The sequence below is a fragment of the Mustela lutreola genome, chromosome 14, assembly GCF_030435805.1.
Source record: "Mustela lutreola isolate mMusLut2 chromosome 14, mMusLut2.pri, whole genome shotgun sequence".
Lineage (NCBI taxonomy): Eukaryota > Metazoa > Chordata > Mammalia > Carnivora > Mustelidae > Mustela > Mustela lutreola.
The window spans coordinates 36,633,349-36,653,823 of NC_081303.1; the positions used below are offsets into that span (position 1 = coordinate 36,633,349).

General features: G+C 55.4%; 1 long non-coding RNA gene across 1 annotated transcript; it reads right to left on the reverse strand.

The window, feature by feature from the left end:
* Positions 1-10,561: 10,561 nt before the first annotated feature.
* LOC131814991 (uncharacterized) lies at positions 10,562-20,266 on the reverse strand. Its single transcript, XR_009347528.1, has 3 exons — positions 18,795-20,266; positions 13,370-13,587; positions 10,562-10,790 (listed from the first exon to the last, which is right to left on the reverse strand). It is a non-coding gene; the product is annotated as an uncharacterized LOC131814991 (long non-coding RNA).
* Positions 20,267-20,475: the final 209 nt, after the last annotated feature.

Consider the following 20,475-nt stretch of genomic DNA (forward strand, 5'->3'; position numbering starts at 1 on the left):
TCAAGGGGAAAGGGGACTTGAGCTCCGGGAGAATCGGCTGGCATTTCCTGCACACTGGCGGGCCCCACCGTGTGGTCCTCAGCCTGAGCCAGGGGAGCTACTGCGGGGGGGGGGGGGGGGGGCGGGCATCTGGGGAGGGGGAGGGGCCAGGAGAACGGAGGTGGGGCCTCCAGCCCGCCTACCCATGGTATCCCAGCCTGCCCCCTTGCCCGGTCCTCACTCCCACCTCTGTGGCCTGGGCGTCCAGCCCGGTGGCAAAGTTCTCCTGCCCGGTGTGAGGGTGGAGGGGGACAGGGAGCCGCTTCCCTGCAGGGAAAGCCAGGGAGTCCCCGCCGGGGGAGAGGCGGGTGTCCAGGTCCGCAGCAGAGCCCCAAGCAGGGAATAAGACCAGGTGAAAGCTACCTTCTGGAGTTCATTTCCACCTGACAGAAGAATCATGCCATTGCCCAGCGTTTCTGTGCCTGCTAAGGGGCTAAGTGCCTTAGACACAACGTCACTGATGTCACCAAGCCATGTGCCCTGGAGAGGTAAGTAATTTGCTTAGTGCAGACAGCACGCACTTGGCAGAGCTGACACCAAGACAAGTGGCCAAGAGCCCCTTCCCGAGGGCAGGTCGCTGCTCCATGCCCCCCGCCCCCGCCCCACCGGCTGTCTGCATGGACTTGCTGTGTGACTCTGCTTCCCTGTCCTGGTGCGTCCTGAGCTCACCTCGGGAAGTTGTTCCGAGGGGTGACGTGAACTCACGAAGGTGCTGGGCAGGGGCGTCCGTATCAGACGGGGTGGGGGTGGGGTGGGGTCTGGGAGTGGCTGGAAGTCGGCCTCCAGCGCGGAGCCCCTGTCCTGGCGGACTGCAGCCTTCCTCCTGGAGCCGGACGATGACACGTGTGCCTGCTGCTCTCCAGGCGCCTGTGAGGTGAACGAGTGTCCCTAGATGCCCAGCCCTGGGACCCGGGCTCCCACGCTCCTGGCGGGTTCCTGCATCTGCTGGGAGGACTGCTGTTGCTCATTCTTCCTCTTGTTGCGCTCGCTTTTGTTCAGCGGCTTTTGTTGCTAAAGCCTGTGAAGGCCTTAAAATTGATATTGTGTTCGTATTTGGCATGAATTTTTTTTTCAAGATTTTATTTATTTGACAGAGATCACAAGTAGACAGAAGGCAGGCAGAGAGAGAGGGAGAGAAGCAGGCTCCCAGCTCAGCAGAAAGCCCGATGCGGGACTCGATCCCAGGACCCCAAGATCATGACCTGAGCCGAAAGCAGCAGCAACTTAACCCACTGAGCCATCCAGGCGCCTGAATTTTTGTTTTTAAAATACCATTGAAATATCTAACTTAGGGGCGCCTGGGTGGCTCTGTCAGTTAAGCGTCTGCCTTCGTTCAGCTCAGGTCATGATCCTGGGGTCCAGGGATCCAGCCCTGGTTTGGGCTCCCTGCTCAGCGGGGAGTCTGCTTCTCCCGCTCCCTCTGACTCTCGTCCCTGCTCATACTTTCTCTCTCAAACAAACAAATATCTGTCTTACTGACTTTATCTCCCCCCCTACATTTTGGGCCGGAGGCAAGTGCCTCACTCACCCTCATTCCATCCCGGCCCCGCTGGGCCAGCTGAGTGGCGTGTCTTCACGATTTGGGCAGCTGGCTTCCCCCAAAGCCAGCGATCCAGGAGCAAGGAAGAAGCTGCAATGTTCCTTACATCTGCCATCTACTCTCAGTAACATGCGTTGGCCCCACTCAGTGTGGAAGGGACGACACAGGGATAGGAAGACCAGGACCCAAGAATCACGGCACCATCTTGGATGCTGGCTACCAGGTCTCCTGCCCTGAGGCTCAGTGGTTGGGACAAGCTCCCATAGCCTGGAGTCAAGGATCTGCTGGTCGTCCCTTCATTCTTTACCACATCATCCTCAGGCCTCAGGCCCTGAGTGGTACTGACCCAGGCCTGGACTGTGGGGAACCATGCAGGCCCCACTCACCCGATTTCCGTTCATTGGTCTAGGGAGAAAGTCCCCGACCCAATCAGCCCTCCCCAGGGTTTCTTAATTTGGGTGGGAGTGAGTCAGAACCGCCTATCAGTAACTGTTCACAGCTGGATGGGAGCGACAAGCCATGAAAGGCGAGAGAACTCATTCCAGGCCTCCCCTCCCATTGTCTGTGAGCCGTGACGTCCACGCTCTGCCTGGTGCATTGTCAAGGTTTTAGAGCTGATCAACCCCCACCGTGCTCCGAATCACATTTGAGTTGGGTTTCTGTCACTTCCTCACCTTCTTCCTTGGTGGCCATCTGTCGAAGATGATACTGGAGTTCTATTCCCTGGGGCTCCTGCTGAAAGTGTCAGGGGCCTCATCTCAAATTTACTGAGTCTCAGGGGTGGGTCCAGGAATCTGCAATTTTAACAGTGAAGTTTGGGTGCGCTTGTGCTCAGTGTCCTAACATGAGACAGACAGCCACTCCCTGCCTCTGCTCTGCGGAGGCCAGGGCGGCCAGTGGGGATGTGGATTTCAGGATCCAGCACGAGGACCCATGAAGGAGGGGTGTTCACAGCTGTAGGGCAGAGCGGAGTTAGGAGCTGTGGGCATTCCAGGTGGGAGGGAGGACTGCCTGGGGGGGGGGGGCGGTGGCTGGAAGGGGAGAAGCTTCTTCCAACTGTACATTCTCAGTGAGTGTTCTCAGCAAGCCATGTCAACTCACGGCCGCCTTCGTCCCCAGGTAAAAGAGGAGCTTGGCCCAGTGATTACAAAGCTCCCTTCTAGCTCTGGAACTCAAGCCAGTGACCATGGGAGGTGAGTGATTTCCTTTCCAGAAGACTTGGTCCTGAGATTGTTCCCTGGCAGAGGGCTGATCCCTCTTTGTTTGTTTGTTCACTCTTCCCCAGGGGCGGGGTTCCCTCTGGGAAGCGGGTGCCAAGGAGCCTGGGCACTGCTGACCTTAGCCCCGTTTCCACAGCAACCAGCCATCCCACCAGCAAGATATGGGTTTCTCCTGGTTGAGAACCGGAGGAGCTTGACCCCCTCTGGGCCGGCCATACTGCTGGACTGGACAAGAACGGAGGACTGGAACACCCAGGAACTGGGATTTGCAGGTCCCAAACAGCCTTTCATTCAGGCCAGTTGTTCTGGGAGCAGCAAGTAGCACCCAGGAACTGGTTAGAAATGCCAGTGATTGGACTCCACACTAGACCCACTGAATTGGGAACTCCTGGGGTAGAGCCAGCCCTCTGTGTTTTCCTAAGTCCCCAGGTGTTTCTTTCTTTCTTAAAGCTTTATTTATTTATTTGAGGGAGAGAGATTTTGAGTGGGGTGAGGGGCAGAGGAAGAGGGAGAAGCAGGCTCCCTGCTCCATCCAGGGACCCAGGGATCATGACCTGAGGTGAAGGCCAACAAGACACTTAAACGACTGGAATGGCAGTTCATCCCCAGCCTTCGGCTTTGTGTTTCATTATCTGATGCCGTGAGACACCACCAAGCCCAGAATGGAATCACCTCAAACAATGTGCCTGTTAACAAATCTGCAATTTGGGTTAGGGTAGATAGACTTCACGGTGCTCGAGGACCCAGGGGGATGTCCCAAGAGAGAGCAACCAGAAGCACTGGAAGCAGGACCACCACTGAACTTCCCAGACATCTCCCGTCCCAGCGGAGGCAACGGAGCCCAGCCCCACACAGGGTGTGCATGCTGCCCTGGGCTGAGGATGCTCACCCATGAGATGGTGCGCTCCACAGCAGCTTGTCTCTTTGTCTGTTCCTCCTCCACAAAGCCCTTGGAGTACCTACAGTGTGCCAGGAACTTGGGCTGGGGGCTCATGTTTCTCTGCAAATTCATTTATTTAACTTTATTTAAAGAAGTCAGGCCAGAGACCCAGTCTTAGGAGCCGGGGACAGTTACTGGTTGCTGGGAGAGGCTGTGGGGCTGCCGTGGGAGGACGACCTTAGGGGGAGGGGGGGGGGGCGGACTCTGAACTTGAGGACAGAGAGGATGAGGAGAGCTCCAGAATCCTGCAGCTTTCCTGGATAGAGGGGCTAAGGGCCACACCCTCCCACCCCTGGACATGTACTATGGGGGCTCCAGCCACCTCCCACATGTCATCCTATCTGATTGGGCACTAATCAGTAGAGCGGTGCTCAGAACACATGTTGGGGTCTGTCAGTGCCTACTTCCTCCACCCAAGAGCAGGCCCCTGGGCAGGGGCTATCCTGGAGCCATTCCGCACCTCAGTAACCAGCAGAGACCTCCCTCTCCCCCCACCCAGCTGCCTGGCCCGTGTCCCCAAAGGGGGAGCGCAGAGGACCCTGCCTGTAGCCCCCGCGCCCCCCAAGTGCTCCCCGAGCTGCTGCGAATTAGAAGGCAGCGCCTGTGGACTATCGCGCGCTCCCCCCTCCCTCCGCTCAACCTCCCAGCGGTTTACTCAGACAGGCAGGCCTGGGAGAATCCGGGAGCGCTTCTAGTTCAAGGTCTGGACCAGAAGTCCTCCAGGCAGCCACCCGGCCTCATCTTCCTGGCGTGGGCGCCATCTAGTGGCTGCCCCTGCGCAGAGCCGCTGCGCTCCGGCCGGGAGCAAAGGCTGCTGGGAAGATGGCGGAGCAGGAGGACCTCGGGCTCAGCTCTTGACGCGTCGTCGCCTGGAAGCACCAACATCGGCATAAATAACTCGGAAAGCAACCAGATAGCTGGGAGAACGGACTTTCCGCGACCTGACATAGACAAGAGGCCACAGCGAAGCAGATAAGACCCGCGGAGAGGTGGGCCCCGCGCAAGGGAGGGCGGCGCGGCAGGAGGAGGCAGCAGACCCGCACACCGGCGGAGCCCACGCGGAAGACACGTTTCCGGAGCATTTGGCTGGGAAATCCGGAGGGGCCGAATAGCTTGAGTTCTTAACCAGCGGGACTTAACATCTGGGCTTTTAAAAGTTAGCAGCTTGGCTCTGGGAGATTGGGCGGGTGAGAGAAAGCCCAGTCCTTGCCCTAAAAGGACAGCAGGACAAACAGCCCCTGAGGTACTGGGTAGAACTAGCAGTTTGAAAAATGCCTGGGGTATACTAGGGAGTTTTTGATTCATCGCAGCCTGTGTCCCGGAGGGACAGAGGTCTGTGAGGACCCCTCCAGGGTCAAAGGAGCTTGCAGGCGCTTCCCTCTCCACCCTAGTGTCCTAGCAACCTGCCTGTGGGAACCAGCGTGGAGACTCTCCACCTAACCAGCTCGCACCACCAAACAACCCCTCGCTGCTTCTGTGGAGCCACCCCTCTGGCCTGGCCTGTCCAGGTGCGGGAGGACCCTCCCGCAGGGAACCACCACCAGATTGCAAAACCTTGCTAACCCTGCCCCTCCCGCGCACTGCAGATCCATCCTCTCTGATCAGTCTCCGCAAGATCCATCAAAGCACCGCCACAAGCCTGACAGTTTGTGAGCAGCCCAGAGGAGGGCCAGCCCGGGGAGAGTGGAGGACAGCCACTCAGCCAGTCAGCCTGCAGGCCCCGCCCACCACCAAAAGCTTCTGGGGGGGGGGGGGACAACACAGGGAAAGTGCCTGCAGTTTGGGTTTACTTCATCTCTGGTAGATGCCTGGTCTGTAAGCCCAAGTCAAGCCCAAGGCGGCTCCTGACTGGCCCACCAACATCACTGCGACCAGACTCTGCCCACAACAGGCAGAGAGGCATCGCTGGCAGGACTGAAAGCAAACAGAGCTCCACTACAACAGTAGGACACCCCTGGGGCAACACATGCAGGAGACACCCCTGAAGTGCCAGGTTCTGGGGAACAGGGGACATTGCACTGCGGAACCTCTTCATCATAAAACCACTACTTGCAAGTGCAGGAGATGTCACTAACTTTCCTAACACAGAGAAACAGGCACAACAATAGACAGAATGAGATACAGAGGAATATGTCCCAGATTAAAGAACAGAAATCACAGCAAGAGACCTAAGCAAAATGGAGATAAGAAACATGTCTGATACTGAATTTAAAGTAACGTTTGTAAAGATCCTCGCTGGATTTGAGAAAGGAATGCAGAACTTCCATGAGACCCTCCACTAAGAGTTAGCAGTCTTAAAGAACGAATTAGAGCCACTGGACTTACCGAATGGAAATAAAAATAGACCACCTGGAATAAATAGCAAGCAAGAGAAGTAGAAGAATGGATCAGCCACCTGGAGGACAGAGTCTTGGAAAGTAATCAAGCTAAGCAGATGAGAGGGGGAAAAATACACAAAATGAGAATAGACTCAGGGAACTCAGTGACACTGTCAAGCATAACAGTTGCATGACAGGGATTCCAGAAGGAGAAGAAAGAGAAAGGGGGGGGGGGGCAGATTTGTCTGAAGAAAGAATAGCTAAGAACTTCCTGAATCTGGGGAAGGTAAGAGAAATCCAGATCCAGGAGGCCCAGAGAGTCCCCAGCAAAACCAACCCAAAGAGGCCTGCACCAAGACACAACGAAGATGGCCAAAAGTATTGTTAAAGAGCGATTTTTTTTTAAAAAAGGATTTTCTTTATTCATTTGACAGAGATCACAAGTGGGCAGAGAGAAAGGAGAAAGCAGGCTGAGCAGAGAGCCCAATGTGAGACCCTGGGATTATGACCTGAGCCGAAGGCAGAGGCTTTAACCCACTGAGCCACCCAGAGAGAATTTTAAGGGATGCCTGGGTGGCTCAGTTGGTTAAGCAGCTACCTTCAGCTCAGGTCATGATCCCAGCGTCCTGGGATCGAGTCCCAAATCGGGCTCCTTGCTTGGCAGGGAGCCTGCCTCTCTGTCTGCCTGTGCTCACTCTCGCTCCTCTCTGACAAATAAAATCTTAAAAAAAAAAAAAAAAAAAAGAATTTTAAAAGGAACAAGAGAAAGGAAAGCAGTGATATACAAAAGAAACCCCATACGGCTATCAGTGGCTTTTTCAGCAGAAACTCCTTAGGCCAGAAGAAAGTGGCATGATAAATTCCAATGGCTGAGAGGAAAAAATCTAGAGCCAAGAATTCTCTATCCAGCAAGGCTTTCATTTAGAATAGAAGGAGAGGTAGAATCAGAAAAAACAAAAGTTAAAAGCCAAACCAGCCAAGTTCCTGTCACCCAGGATGCCATCGGCCTTTGGGTCCCAAATTCACAGTCCAGCTGCTCTCCTGCCCGAGTGAGTGTGCCACAGCCTGCCACCTGCTCAGTGCCAAGTCAACACGCCTTCACCACAGTCTGACGAGGACTCAAACTGACACTCTTCCCCTCAAATTTCAGCCCCTGTACTCAAGTTTGTGCGCAAAAGTGGGCATAATTTTAACAGCAGGATGAAGCATCCCCAACAGTGACACTAATTCTGTGGAATATATCACGGATAAAAGGAGTGTGCCAGGCTGAGGACATCACCAACACTCACATCAAAGAACAATACATACAGCATGAGGCTAATTACTAAAAGAATCCCAAGAAAAATAAAACAGGATGAAATCAGAGAGGGAGACAAACCATAAGAGACTCTTAATCATAGGGAACAAACGGTTGCTGGAGAGGAGGTGGGTGGGAGGATGGGGTACCTGGGGGATGGCATTACGGGCGGGCACTTGATGGAGTGAGCACTGGTGTTCTATGCAAATCACTGAACTCTACCTCTGAAGCTAATAATACACTGTATGTTAATTAATTGAATTTAAATGAAAAGGAAACCCACAACTGGCAGGTAGTTATCAGTAAAATGTTTGAAAATGGATGGAGGAGGGGCTGGTCAGGACAGTCCCCTCTGGAGAGGGAGGATTGGGGGAAGGGTGTGGGTGTAGGAAGGCCTTTCCTTTCACACACCCTTTCTGTGTATCTTTTTAGGTTTCTAAGACACCAGGGAAATTAAGCAAACAAAACCCGTTGAGTCCCTGCAAATGCCCTAGATGCTTCAGGGAGGGGCAGCCCGTACTTCCTGACTCAAACCATTTTTGGGCTGCCAGGTTCCAAGTGGCTCACCCCTCTCCCCTCAGGATCCCCTCAGCCCTCTGCGGCTTCTTCCGTCAAACCTAGTGGCCCAAACAGCACTGCCTGTGATGCTGTCCGCTTCCCCTGACACCACACCCAGCCAGGGGGGCTTTCAGAAGCCTCTGCAGTCTTGGTGCTCCTGTTGGAGCCTCCTCCAAGTGCTCCTATTGCGCCCTTGGTGGCCTTAAGCGCCAGATACCTGGGCGGCCGGCCAGTGTCCACACCGCCTTCCTATTTGGGAGCGATCCCCATTGCGTGGGGCGCCATGGGTGGCAGGGTCTTTCTTCCCACTTTGAAAACTGAAGGCGTCCAGTTCCTTTCTCCCTCTGTGGTGGGCTGGGCCATGAGAGCTCCCCCAGGAGCAAGTAGGGCAGAGATGGGGACATTAGCCTGCCTTTACCGCAGTGCTCCTGCCACCAGTCCACATCACCTCAGCCCTCCCACAGCTCTTCTGCTAAAGGTCTCCGCGTCTGGTTTCCGTAGCTGGCCACCTCCCTGTGGGGCCTAGGCACCTTTCCAGGGGTTCATTTCAAGTGCCACAGACACGGGTGTGGGGGATACCTGGTCGGTGCAAGAACCTGCAGTCCCCGCAGCAAGGGGCCGCTGGCAGAGCCATAAGTTGTTATGAGGACCCCGGTGTTGAGACTCAGAGAAGGTGACATTCCAAAGGCAGTTTCCACCAGCACAGGAGACAGTGTTGCTGGCTTTTCAAAGTAGCTGACTTAAGGCTTGATAAGCGCCCAGTGGGAGCGTCCTCCTGGACGGGCAGGTCACCGTGAGCTCATCTCAGGCAGGAGCTGGAAAGCGGAGCCTGCCTGGGTGCGCACACGCAGGTATGCAGTAAACGGCCACTTTGACAGGCAGTAAGCTCTACTTCCCATTCCACCCCTCCTCCGACTTGTCCTGCGAGGCCACTTCCCAGGTGCCTTGTTTCCTCTCTGGGACTCTCTGCCAGCCCTCGGACCCTCCTCAACCTCACCCCCACCTGGCCAACCTTCTCTCCAACCGACACGCACCGTGCAGCCTCAGCTCCTCCACTGGTTCCTCCTGGCCCGGGAAAGCCCCCGGGTACCCCGCCCTCCACCCCCGCCCTTCCAGTCCTCTGTGCTCCGCCACCTTCTCCCCAGCCACCCCTCCACCAGGCGCAAGTCCCAGAGAGCGCAGGCGGCGGCCCTCGTGGCTTCTTTCTCACCCGGCTGCGTGGGCCGCCGCGCCCGCGTCCCCACCTCGGGAACCTCCCTGCGACACCGCCCCCTCTGCGTGGGCCGCCCCCTGCTGCGCCGCCCCCGGGGGCTGGAAGGTCAGGCCGAGAGCAGCCGCTCGCCTGGCAGCACGCAGGAGCGGGGCGCAGTCCCAAGTGGCGGCGGCGGCCGCAAACCGGCCTCGGTTCCGGTTTCTTGGCCGCGCTCGGCGCCCCTGCCTGCGCTCCGCAAATGCCCGCGGTTTTCAAGACGCAGAGGGCAACCTGTCTCCCCACGGCGCCGACGGCGACCCCTCGCGACCGCGGGGCCACGGGCGGGGAGCACGGACTGTGGGGGTGCCCTCGCGCAGCCGGGCTGGAGTCTGGGCGCGGGGGGTGACGACGTATTGACGGCGCTCTTGACTCAGGAGGCGGCCGGCGGCTGCGGACAAAGGAGCGTGGGCGGGGCCTGCGGTACGGCGGCGGGCCGGAGGGCGGGACCTCGGGGCCGGGGGGCGGGGACAGTAGGCGGGGCCTCGCGGCGGTGGGCAGGCTCCCGGCCCCGCCCGGTGGGCCGGGAGCCGACCCGCGCTGCCACAACAATAGGCGGCGTTTCCGCTCGCTTCCTCTCTCCGCGCTCGCTCTTCCGCACAGGCTGGGGCACGGGGGCACTTCCCTCGCGGCTTATAGACCCGGGAGGCCCTGACGATGTCATCGCCTGGACAAAAATTCGGTCTCGCGCGGGGTCCTCGGCCGCTGCAGGCCGGGGACTTTGGGCTGCCGGCTTCCGCGCGCCGCGGCCACCGGAGGGCGCCCGGACGCTGTTGCCCTCGTCCTCCGAGGACCCCTGTCTGGGACCCAGGCCCGGGAGACGCTGGCCAGAGGCCTCCGACGGGCCCCCACAGCCACTCCTGCCTTGGGTCCTGCGCCGGCCAGCCAGGGACGGCCAGCGGCAAAGGGCCACCCTGGGGGAACCCAGCCGCATCGCTCTGTGACCTCAGGGCAAGTGCTGGCCCTCCACGTGCCAGGGTGTCCTGCCTGTCTCTGTAGCCAGGGCGATTGGAGACTATTCCGGACCAACCCCTGGTCCCCACCCTGGAGGTCCTACCGGAGGCCCCGTGTATGGACCTCCCCAGAGCAGGCATAGACCAAGTGGTACAAACTGCCTTGTTACAATTCTTTTCCAATCAAGCCTTTTGAGGGTGGGAGCGAGGTCCTTTGTGGCCCAGGCACACCCACCCCAAGGCTGTCTGCGTTTTCAGTACAAGCCTGGGATGTCTTGAGCAGACCATCCTTTAAATATCCTGGATAACGGGAAATCTGGCCCACCCAGGAAACAAGCTTCACTGGTAAAAATAGATAGAAGGCTGTTGGGGAGGAAAATGCAGGGCATGCAGAGTCTTTTCTGGCGGGTCTAAGAATCACAGTGACAGGAGACAGATTAACAGCAGCAAATCAAATTTAATTTCACACCTACTGGAACTCCATGTACAGAGAGTTCCAAGACAGAAAGGGTAAACTGAGGGGTGCCTGGGTGGCTCAGTGGGTTAAAGCCTCTGCCTTCAGCACAGGTCATGATCTTGGGGTCCTGAGATGGAGTCCCGCATCGGGCTTTCTGCTCAGCAGGGAGCCTGCTTCCTCCTCTCTCTCTGCCTGCCTCTGCCTGGTTGTGATCTCTGTCTGTCAAATAAATAAATAAAATCTTTAAAAAAAAAAACAAAAAAAGGGTAAACTGAGTCACATGTGCCATCACATGTGCCTGGGGCCTCTCTTAAGTGGGGGACCACCATCCACAGGGCACTGTTTGGTAATGAGATGTCCACCCTGCCATACAGATGGGTCGCTGGGATAAAATCAATCTCTGGTAATAATTCTCATTCTGGGAAGGACCCACAATTTGCATCCCTCTAGGTAGTCAGGGGAGGGGAGTAAGTTTCTCCAGAGTCTGCTATATCCTGATTGCCCTTACCCCAGAGAGTCCACATGCCAAAGTGGCACATTTTTGGGCGATTTGCCCTGAACCCCTTCGGGGCCATAGGCAGGTACAGGATTGTGGGGAGCTGGCCCGGGCCTACCAGTGTACCATGAACAGCTGCAAAGGACACAGTTTCCTCCGTGGCAGGGAATTAGGATTCCCTGCCACTTGGCTGGAGGATATCAAAGCTGGGCCCTATCCTGCCTCAGTTTTCCTTCTAACCCCCACTGCCCAGGACAGATTCTTTGGCTGCTCTGCGTGCCTCAGCTGGAAGGAACCTGGAGATCATGGACAGAGCAGTCTCCCTGGCCAGGGCCTCCAACCCTGCCTGGATTGGGCTCTCCTGGGTGGGGACTCTGGCCTGGGGACCCTCATCCCTTCCCTACTCCCCTCTACCTCCACTTCCCGCCTCCCCCCATTACCACATTCCTGAACTTGCTGGACATTTCTCTGGACTCATGCTGGTGGAGATGGCATCTAGGTCTCAAGGACTCCATGTGAAGCTTGGACCCTGTGGCAAGGACAGACTGAACTGCTGGGCATGGTAGGAGCTGGCCACACAAGCCTTGCCCTTCCTTGGGCCATGCTGTGCTGGGCAGGCCCCCACGGGGGTGGGGGTAGATAACACTTGCTCATTCAGTGCTTTTTAATCCCCTGAACTTGGTGAATTTTTCATTAATTCCCTGGAGCCAGCCTCCCACAGAGCTCACTGCCTTGGCTGAGCAGGGCAGAAGCCCCTGACGCTGGGGTTTGTCAGAACCCTTTGCACCCCACCTGAGCAGCCTTGGGCCTCCTCTGGTGGGGATAGCCTGGCTTGCCCTAGCCAGAGGGTGAGGCGGAGGCTGGGCAGCCTGTGGGAGGGTCATGCTCCCCAGGGCCTGTTGCTTTCTCCACAGCCCCACCGTCGTGGACCCCTGCAGCCTGGCTTAGAGGCCGTTAGGGAGAGAGGGATTCCATATTTGTGTAGGATTCACAGAGAGTGCTTCCTCCTTCCTGATGCCAGCTGTGTGGCATGGGGCAAGTTGCTCAGCCTCTCTGAGACCTAGTTTCATCATCTGTCAGGTGAGGCCAGGGGATGCCTTCCACAGAGACTTCCACTCTGAGCCTCAGGGGACAGCTCTCAGTGGAACTTTCTCTGGCCTCAGCTGAAAGATAGCCTGAGGCTCTGGGGGCTGTGCGCCTAGCCCAGACCCTCCTCCCCAGAGCCTCTTGGCCTTCCAGCCTCCCACACGTCACCCAGGGTCATCCAGCAGAGTCTGGGGTCATCCGACAGTCCCTGCCTGTGTGACTGGTGATCCACCGATGAATATCGAGAGCCATTGAGGACCTGGGACAGGGGTCTGGGACAGGGACAGATGTTCCACGAGGAGAGAAAGAGCTCCTGCAGCCCAGCCAAGTCAGGAGGCCCCCCTCCCTGCCTCGCCCTGCCACCAAGTGCCCTCTCCCCAGGGACATCACCCGCTCCCCCAGGGCCCCCTCAGTGTCTCCCTGCGGTCAGCCATTAGCCAGGAAAATTTGTTATGCTTCATCCCTTCTCATCCTCTTTCCCTATAAAAATACGCCAATCTCAGGAAAAGGCCCTTCCACAGCCCCTCCTACTCCGCAAAGCAGCCCACTGAGGCAGCCAGATGCCTGACCTCAGGACCCTTCCCTTCCTTCTTCCTTCCTCCCTTCCTGTAGCAGCAACGCTAAGATCAGAGGCGTGACAGAAGTGACAGGTGCCACAGAGCCCCTCGTCCCCCAGCCCTCCTGGTTACCCTGGTGAACCCAGACAGAGGCCACTGGAGGTGAGGAGCCTCTCGCGGGGCTGACACTGTCAACATGTATGGCTCAGCCCACCCCCCCCCCCCCACGTTCATTACCACTACCCTTCACTGCCTCTCTGTTAATGTCAGGGGCTTCTTTAATGAAACTTCCAGCTGACACTGTGTCTCAGGGAGCACCAGTTCCCTGCCCGAACAGCTCATCTGACCAGGGAGAGTCCCCCTAACTTCTGACTTACTTCCCCCCCAGGCTAAAGGCCCCAGATACAAAAGGCCCCTGGGTCCCCAGGCAGGTGATAACAACCCAGCCAGGGAGGGGAGGGGGTCGGTCCCCCCATACTTTTCTGTTCCTTTTCAATTATGAACTGTGTGACTGTGCCATCCACCAGCCAAGTAAATAAGTCAAATATGTACAAAACCAAAAACTAAATGAACATACTGTTGGAAAGAATAAAAACAAGGTAGTAAACCCAAACCAGAGTCCCTTAAGCTAAACCCCAAGGCACCAAACCGAGTCTTACCTGAATGACTGTTTCAGCCCTCCCAGAGATGTGATGGACTCTGAAACCAGTCAGCTAGGAATCTCCCGACCAGCACTGATGAGGTCGTCGGCCCGAGAGACCCTGTCACCCCCTAAAGGAGAGTGACCTTGCCTAACCAACCCACTGTTCAGTCCGGAAGAACTTTCTTTCTCCTTTTCTACAGCTCCGTGAAACTCTTTTCCTTTTCTTTTCTTTCCCTTTAAAAAAAAAAAAAAAAAAAGCTTTTGTTTATTTGACAGAGAGCACACATGCAGGGAGAGCAGCATGCAGAGGGAGAGGGAGAAGCAGACTCCCAGCTGAGCAGGGAGCCCAAATCAGGACTCAATCCCAGGACCCTGAAATCATGACCTGAGCCAAAGGCAAACACTTCACCAATGGAGTCCCCAGGTGCCCCTCACATTATCTTTTTAACAACACAAATCTCAATAACTACACCATTGGGGTGCTTAGCTTCATCAGGGCAGCTGGGGTATTGTCCTGGAACTAACTGTTCACGTGGCTCCCTTCCGCACCCGGATCCCAGAGATTCTTGTCCCTGAGAACTGTGTCTTCCTGGTTTCTTTCTGCAAAGTCTTGTGCCCGTCATTAACCACAGGAGAAGCGAGAAGGCTGTTGAACCGGCTCAGGGGCATAGATCATTTTTCTGTGACAGCAGGAGGATCCCAGCTTTGCCCTTAGGACCTTAGCCATGGGGCTCAGGCCACCAGACTGTCTCATTCTTGGCATGGCAATAAGAAATTGAACACCAGTCAATAACAACCTTATGCTCCGGCCCTTGGAGAAGAGCAGAAGGAGGGATGGGGCCCTTCTCAGCAGGAGGGTCATCCCCATGGCACCCTGAGGGGCTGGAAGGTAGCGTGCCTGTGCCCGAGAACCCAGAACGGGTCCCAGATCTCTGTGCCTAGCCCAGCGGCATGCCTTGCATGCATGTGGAGCAGGTACAAAAGGCCTGGCAGAAGGGAAGAGCTGGGTCAGACTCATAAAACTGCCTGAGCTTTGAAGGCATTGCCCCGATCGACATGTGGTCCCATCAGCACAGGTTGGAAACTTTTGGGGACAGCGTCTGACCAGTTGCTGGCTCACATGGACAGCCTCTAGAAAGGTATTTTTTAAATTTAATTAATTTATTTATTTTAGAAAGAGAGTAGGAGTGTGAGTAGGGAGGGGCAGAGGAGGAGAGAGAGGGAGAAATAATCTGAAGCCGGCCCCACACTGAGCAGGGAGCCCGACTAGGGGCTCGATCTCATGACTGGGAGTTCACGACCTGAGCTAAAACCAGGAGCTGATGCTTAACTGACTGAGCCACCCAGATGCCCCTAAAAGTCAAAACAAGAAGACAAAACCAAGCAGTTGGCAGCAGCTTCACACGGGGTGGGGTGGGGTCGGGGGGGACACACCACAGGATTTGTCCAAGCAAGCCAATGAACACACAAAATCCAGCAACTACGGCTCAGGAAGGGACCAGAATCCAGACCTAGTATGACGTATTCGCTAGACTATCTATCTGTGGGACACCTGGGGGGATCCATTGGTTAAGCATCCAACTCTCGGTTTCCACTCAGGTCATGATCTCAGGGTCATGGGATCGAGCCCCACGTCAGGCCTCACACTTAGCACAGAGTCTGCTAGTTCCTTTCTCTCCCGCTTGGCTTACATACACTGTCTTTCTCTATCTCAAATAAGTAAATAAGATCTTCCAAAAAATAATGTATATATAATATATAACAAATATAATAAAATTATATATATAATATGTATAAAATAATAATATGAAATAAGATGTCCATTGGTCAATCAAAAGCATTAAGAGATGTACAACAAACAAACAAGAAACACCACGGGCACCTGGCTGGCTCAGTTAGTAGAGCATACAACTCTTGGTCTCAGGGTTTGTGAGTCCAAGTCCCATGTTAAATGTAGAGATTACTTTAAAAAAAAAATCTTTGAAAAAAATTATGAGACGTGCAAAGAAACAAGCAAGCACATTTGTCGGAAACAAAGGCAGAAGAGATCTAAATTGCCAGATCCCACTGTGGCCACGCAGTGTTATGGGAGATCAGCCCTTTGCTAAATTTTGCAATCCGAGTTGTTTCTAGTGGGTTAAAAAGCATCCTGAGGAAGATTCCTTGGGAACTGAAGAGGCAGTCTAATGAGGCCATGCTCTCAGAAAAGTAAAGAAGGTCCATTACCAAGTGCCCCCCCAACTCCCAGGTGGCATCCCACACAGGATATGTCAAAGATCGCTATTGATCACCATCCTGCCTTCCCATGAAGGGATTCCTGCCCTAATGGGCCCTGGAGGGGTGCCAGGGTCCCTCCCCTTCCCCATCCCATCCTAGGCTGCTGAGGGGTGCCTGGTGAATAGATGGAAATACTGTGCCGTGTTGTCCTATGCCCTTCCATTTTTAACCTGTGGAAAACTAGAAAATTTTTACAAAGGGAAATTACCAAATTTTGTAATTTAAGTGGTTAGTAGAGGACATTGATGGAAAAGAGTAAAGATGGAAATCCATCATGATCTAAGTGACATTCTAACACATGTGGTCTTTATAGTGGACTTCCCTAGAAAAGAGTCCCCAGTTGGGGCACCTGGGTGGCTCAGTGGGTTAAAGACTCTGCCTTCAGCTCAGGTCATGATTCCAGGGTCCTGGGATTGCATCAGGCTCTCTGCTCAGCAGGGAGCCTGCTTCTTTCTCTCTCTCTGCCTACTTGTGATCTCTGTCTGTCAAATAAATAAATAAAATCTTTAAAAAAAAAAAAAAGGATGTTGATATGTTGACGTAGTCTTACAGGGCCCTGGGGTTGGGGGGTGTGGGGGGTGGTCTTTGAGCTAGGATTGTCTTTTGACCTTAGCAAAGTGTCAACATTGAGGCACTTGAGTCTCTAAAGGACTGTCACTCTGCCTGTTTAAAGGACTTGTCAATGGCTGTAGGTAGTAAGGAAATGTAATCATTTTTCTTCTGCCTTTGTTTCCCACATCATTATGACCTATATTCTTAAAAAAAAAAAAAAAAAAAAAAAAAAAAAAGAGTGACAGAAACTCCCTGAGAGGCCCAGATGTTGGACATTAACTCTTTCCTTCCCTCCCTTTCCCTGTGCCAGGTTCCCAAGAAGAGGTCCTGATCCTGCCATGGTTCCACCCCTGATCTTATTGACCTTGGGGAAGTGGGAAGGGCAGGGCTGGGCGGGGGAGTGGGGAGGGGAGCCTGCAGGGCCGGTGGGGGAGCAGAGAAAATGTATACTGACATACCAGCTAGAAACTACCTGCTTGGCTCCATATGGATGAAGCTCAGTCCCCCCAAAAATATAAAGTTCTTTCATTCCAGTCCAGGTTGTGAGATCGTGGTATTAAAAAAAAAAAAAAAAAAAAGAGTCACTTTTAAGAATTTGAGTAAAAATTGTTTGGACTGGCACAGTGCCAAACAGGAAGTGGTTAGCAGTGCTCTGTGGGAGCCTGGGGCAGGACTTACATAGAGAAAGTGCAGAGCAGAGAAAGGAAATCATTTACTGGGCCATGGCTTAGGCCTAGTCAGCTTTGTGATTGTCACTCTTGCTTTGATTTCCTGACCTTGAGGCATTTACTGACTTGGATTTCACCGCCTTAGAACCATATCAGTTTAGGGGCCTCGGTTAATGAGTTGAACAGTGGATACCCCAAAGATGTCTGCCCCCTTTGCTTCTGATGGGGAGCAAAAGATGGGACCCCAAAATATGCAAACTTAGTATGTCGATTATTTTGAGCAGAAGGCAATTAAAACCCAACAGACTCAAGAAAAACTATTAGTTGGGGCGTCTGGGTGACTCAGTGGGTTAAACTTCTGCCTTTCGCTCGGGTCATGGTTTCAGGGTCCTGGGATCAAGCCCCTCATTGGGCTCTCAGTTCAGCAGAGAGCCTGCTTCCCCCTCCCCCTCTGCCTGCCTCTCTGCCTATTTGTGATCTCTCTCTCTGTCAAATGAATAAATAAATAAATAAATCTTAAAAAAAAAAAAAGGGCAAAAGAAAAACTATTAGCTCTCCCTTAATTACTTGAAAATTTTTAGGTAGGGCCCAGAAGGATATCTGTTACCAGAGATAACTTTTTATCTGAAAGACCTATCTGTATGAGGGCAACAACCCAATTACCAAATACCTGCTCTCTTGCCCTGTGAATCACCCTCCTCCCCTCTGGAGCACAGCTTCCACCTCCTTCCTTTGCTCTGGGATGTGTGGAAGCCTCAAGGGACCCTGTCCATACATAATTAAATTTGTTTTTCTCCCATTAATCTATCTTATGTCAATTTGATTACTAGACCAGCCTAAGAGTCTAGGAGGAGAGAGGGAAAAAATTTCCTCGGGGTTGTTCTGTCCCCTAGAGGAAGGCATTCTGCTAGCCATTTCTTAAGAAGGTGCTTTGCTGGAGCACCTGGGTGGCTCAGGCTGTTAAGCGTCTGCCTTCTGTTCAGGTCACGCATGGACATGGACAGGTCTGTCCATGTTGGACTCCCTGCTCAGCAGGGAGTCTGCTTCTGCCTCTGCCTCTGCCCCTGCTCATGCTCTCTCTCAATCTCTCAAATAAATAAATAAAATATCACAAAGTTAAAAAAAAAAAAAAAGGTGCTTTGCAAACATCCATTCCCTCCTAGAGAGCTGGGGCAGGGGCGGTGGGAATAGGGCCCATCCTTTTAGTTATCAGGTCTCAGAAGTGACGCCATCAAATTGTACCGAGAAATAGCTGTGGGATCTGCTTTCTTCTCTTCCCTCTATTCCCTCCGACTGTTCTCACGCACAATCAAGTCTGGGCTGTGCGACCACCCTGGGACCAGGGTGGGAGCCCCGTCAACACTCAGGGTGGGCCCCGTGTGAAATGCGCCTCCAAAGTTGCAAGGGAAAGACAAAAGAACCAGGAACAAGAAAAATAAAAGGTATTGAAATAGGCTTAGCTACTTTGGGGTTTTCCTTTGTATTTATTTTTAGCAAGGATTGTGTGCCTAACTCTGCATTATAATAGCTGATGTTACCAGTCACGCTTCCAGGCCCCTGAGCGGTGCAGCCTGGCAGGCTTTCTGCAGCCAAAAGTGAAGGCAGCTGGCGGGCCTGGCCCACCCAAGCAGGGAGAGGACCCCTCCCCAACCCCTCCCGGAACGCTTGGCAGCACGAATGCGAACAGAAGCAGGGCTCTTTGGGTCTGGGTCTGGCTCGGGCCAGGGGAAGAAAGCTCGAGGCAGCCATGCCTGAGGACCTAAGCTTCCAGAAAGCCTCCGCTGCTGACTGTAGCCAGCAGAGGGCTGAGACGCCCCGGCTGATCCCCAAGCCCGGCGGCCCGAGAGCACATGTGGCACCCAGCTCTCCGTGAGCGCGCGCGCGCCATCGCGCTCTTTCCTTGGAAAGCGGGTCGGGGAAGAGTTTCTTGACAGCAAGTCCCACCTTAAGACGCCTGAATCTGTCATCTCCTTCTCTCTGGTTCTCCCGCCAGCCGGGAGAAATATGAGTGGCCGAGGAGGGGGTCAGAGGGCGGTGGGGGAGGGGACCCCGGCGACCACAGTGAGAAGGTTCATGAGACAAATTTCCCTTTGTCCAAGTGTTTCCGTGTTTGGCCCTGGAGTAGGGACCTACCTCCACGCGGAGTGGGACAGAGTCCCCGCGCAGGTGGAGCTGATACTCCTGACGGGGGAGGATCCCCTGTGTCCAGGACTCCTTCGGAATACTGGGGAAGAGACAATGTGATGACTTCCCTTCTCACCAGGAGACAGTTCGTTAGCACTGGAAGTGTCCTTGTCGGGAACCCACACTCCAGTAGTGCCTATGTCAACCGCTTCGAATCCTACCTACACGCGCACGGGAGGGGAGTTACAAATCGAGTTGAAGTGATCGGTGCTCCGGGTGTGCGATTGGCTGAAAGCCCGAGCAGGCCTCTCTCCGGTGACAGAGGGGGGCAGCCGGATCGCCAGCCCCGCGGTGCCTTCTGATTCCGTGGTCCACCTTTAGGGGGCGATTCTGTTGGTGGACACTGTGGGAAGAAATCTGGCGCATTTCCTTCCGAGGGACCCTGTCTTGCAAGGCAGATGTCAAAAACCTGGGACCTCGCTTGGGCAGCGGCGCTGTGACCTGGAGCAGCTTATTTAACGTCTCTGAACTCCATTTTCAACTTCTTTAGACCGGAGCTAACGGTGAGCTCTCAAGGTGGTTGGGAAGACCACGCGAGCTTTTTAAGGTCTGCAACGCCCTCCGGCCGTGTGGCTGCGCCAAGGTCAGGACGGGCTTCCGGACCTCGTCGGGGCTCTGGGCCACACTGTCGCCGGCGCCCCAGGAACGCGGTCGGTCCATCCTAGCTGGGGCTCCCTGCGCCGCCGTTCCTGCGCCCCCCGCCCCCTAATCGCCCACAGCTGGTGGCCCAGGAGCTCTCTCCGCCGCCCCCCGCTCTTGTCGCAGCCCCGGGGCCCCTGTCTCCCCACGGCGCGCCGTTCCCGAAAGCTTGCGCCCCACGCGGGTCCCGCCGCCCCAGCCTCCCACGGACGAGAACGGGCCCGGGAAGCACACCAGGCTGTCCCCCGGCCCCGGGGCTGCAGGCAGCTGCCAGCAACTCGAGTATTAATAGGTACAAACTTCCTGGAAAGATTTTCGTCTCCCTGACAGAGGCCCCGCCTTCCTCCGCCAAGATAAATAAATTCTGCGCGGCTCCAAGGTCAGGAGGCCGGGAAGCCTGGCACGGTTCCCGGGCGCCCCGGGAAGGGGCGCTTCTTTGTAAGCACCGCCGGGGCGCGCGCCCTCCTCCCGGGGCCTCCCCGCTCCCTCCTCCCCCAGCCCGGCGCCCGTCTCCCGGGACCCCGCGCCCTACTCCCCGGGCCCCGCGCTCTACGCTCCGGGCCCCGCGCGCTCCCGAGGCTCCCGACGCCCGGCTCCAAACGGCGGCCGCTCGGCCTGCACCGCCCGGGAGGCCCGCGGGCGGGATGGAAGACCGAGTGTATGTAGGCGCCGCTGCGCAACCTCGGCCTCCCGCCCCAGCCTCGTCGCCCCCCGGCTAGACCGCCTGGGCGCCGGTCGCGGGCGGCGGTTCTGCGGGGCGGGGGACGGCGAGGGGCGCCCAGGCTGGCCCGCGACGCGCGCG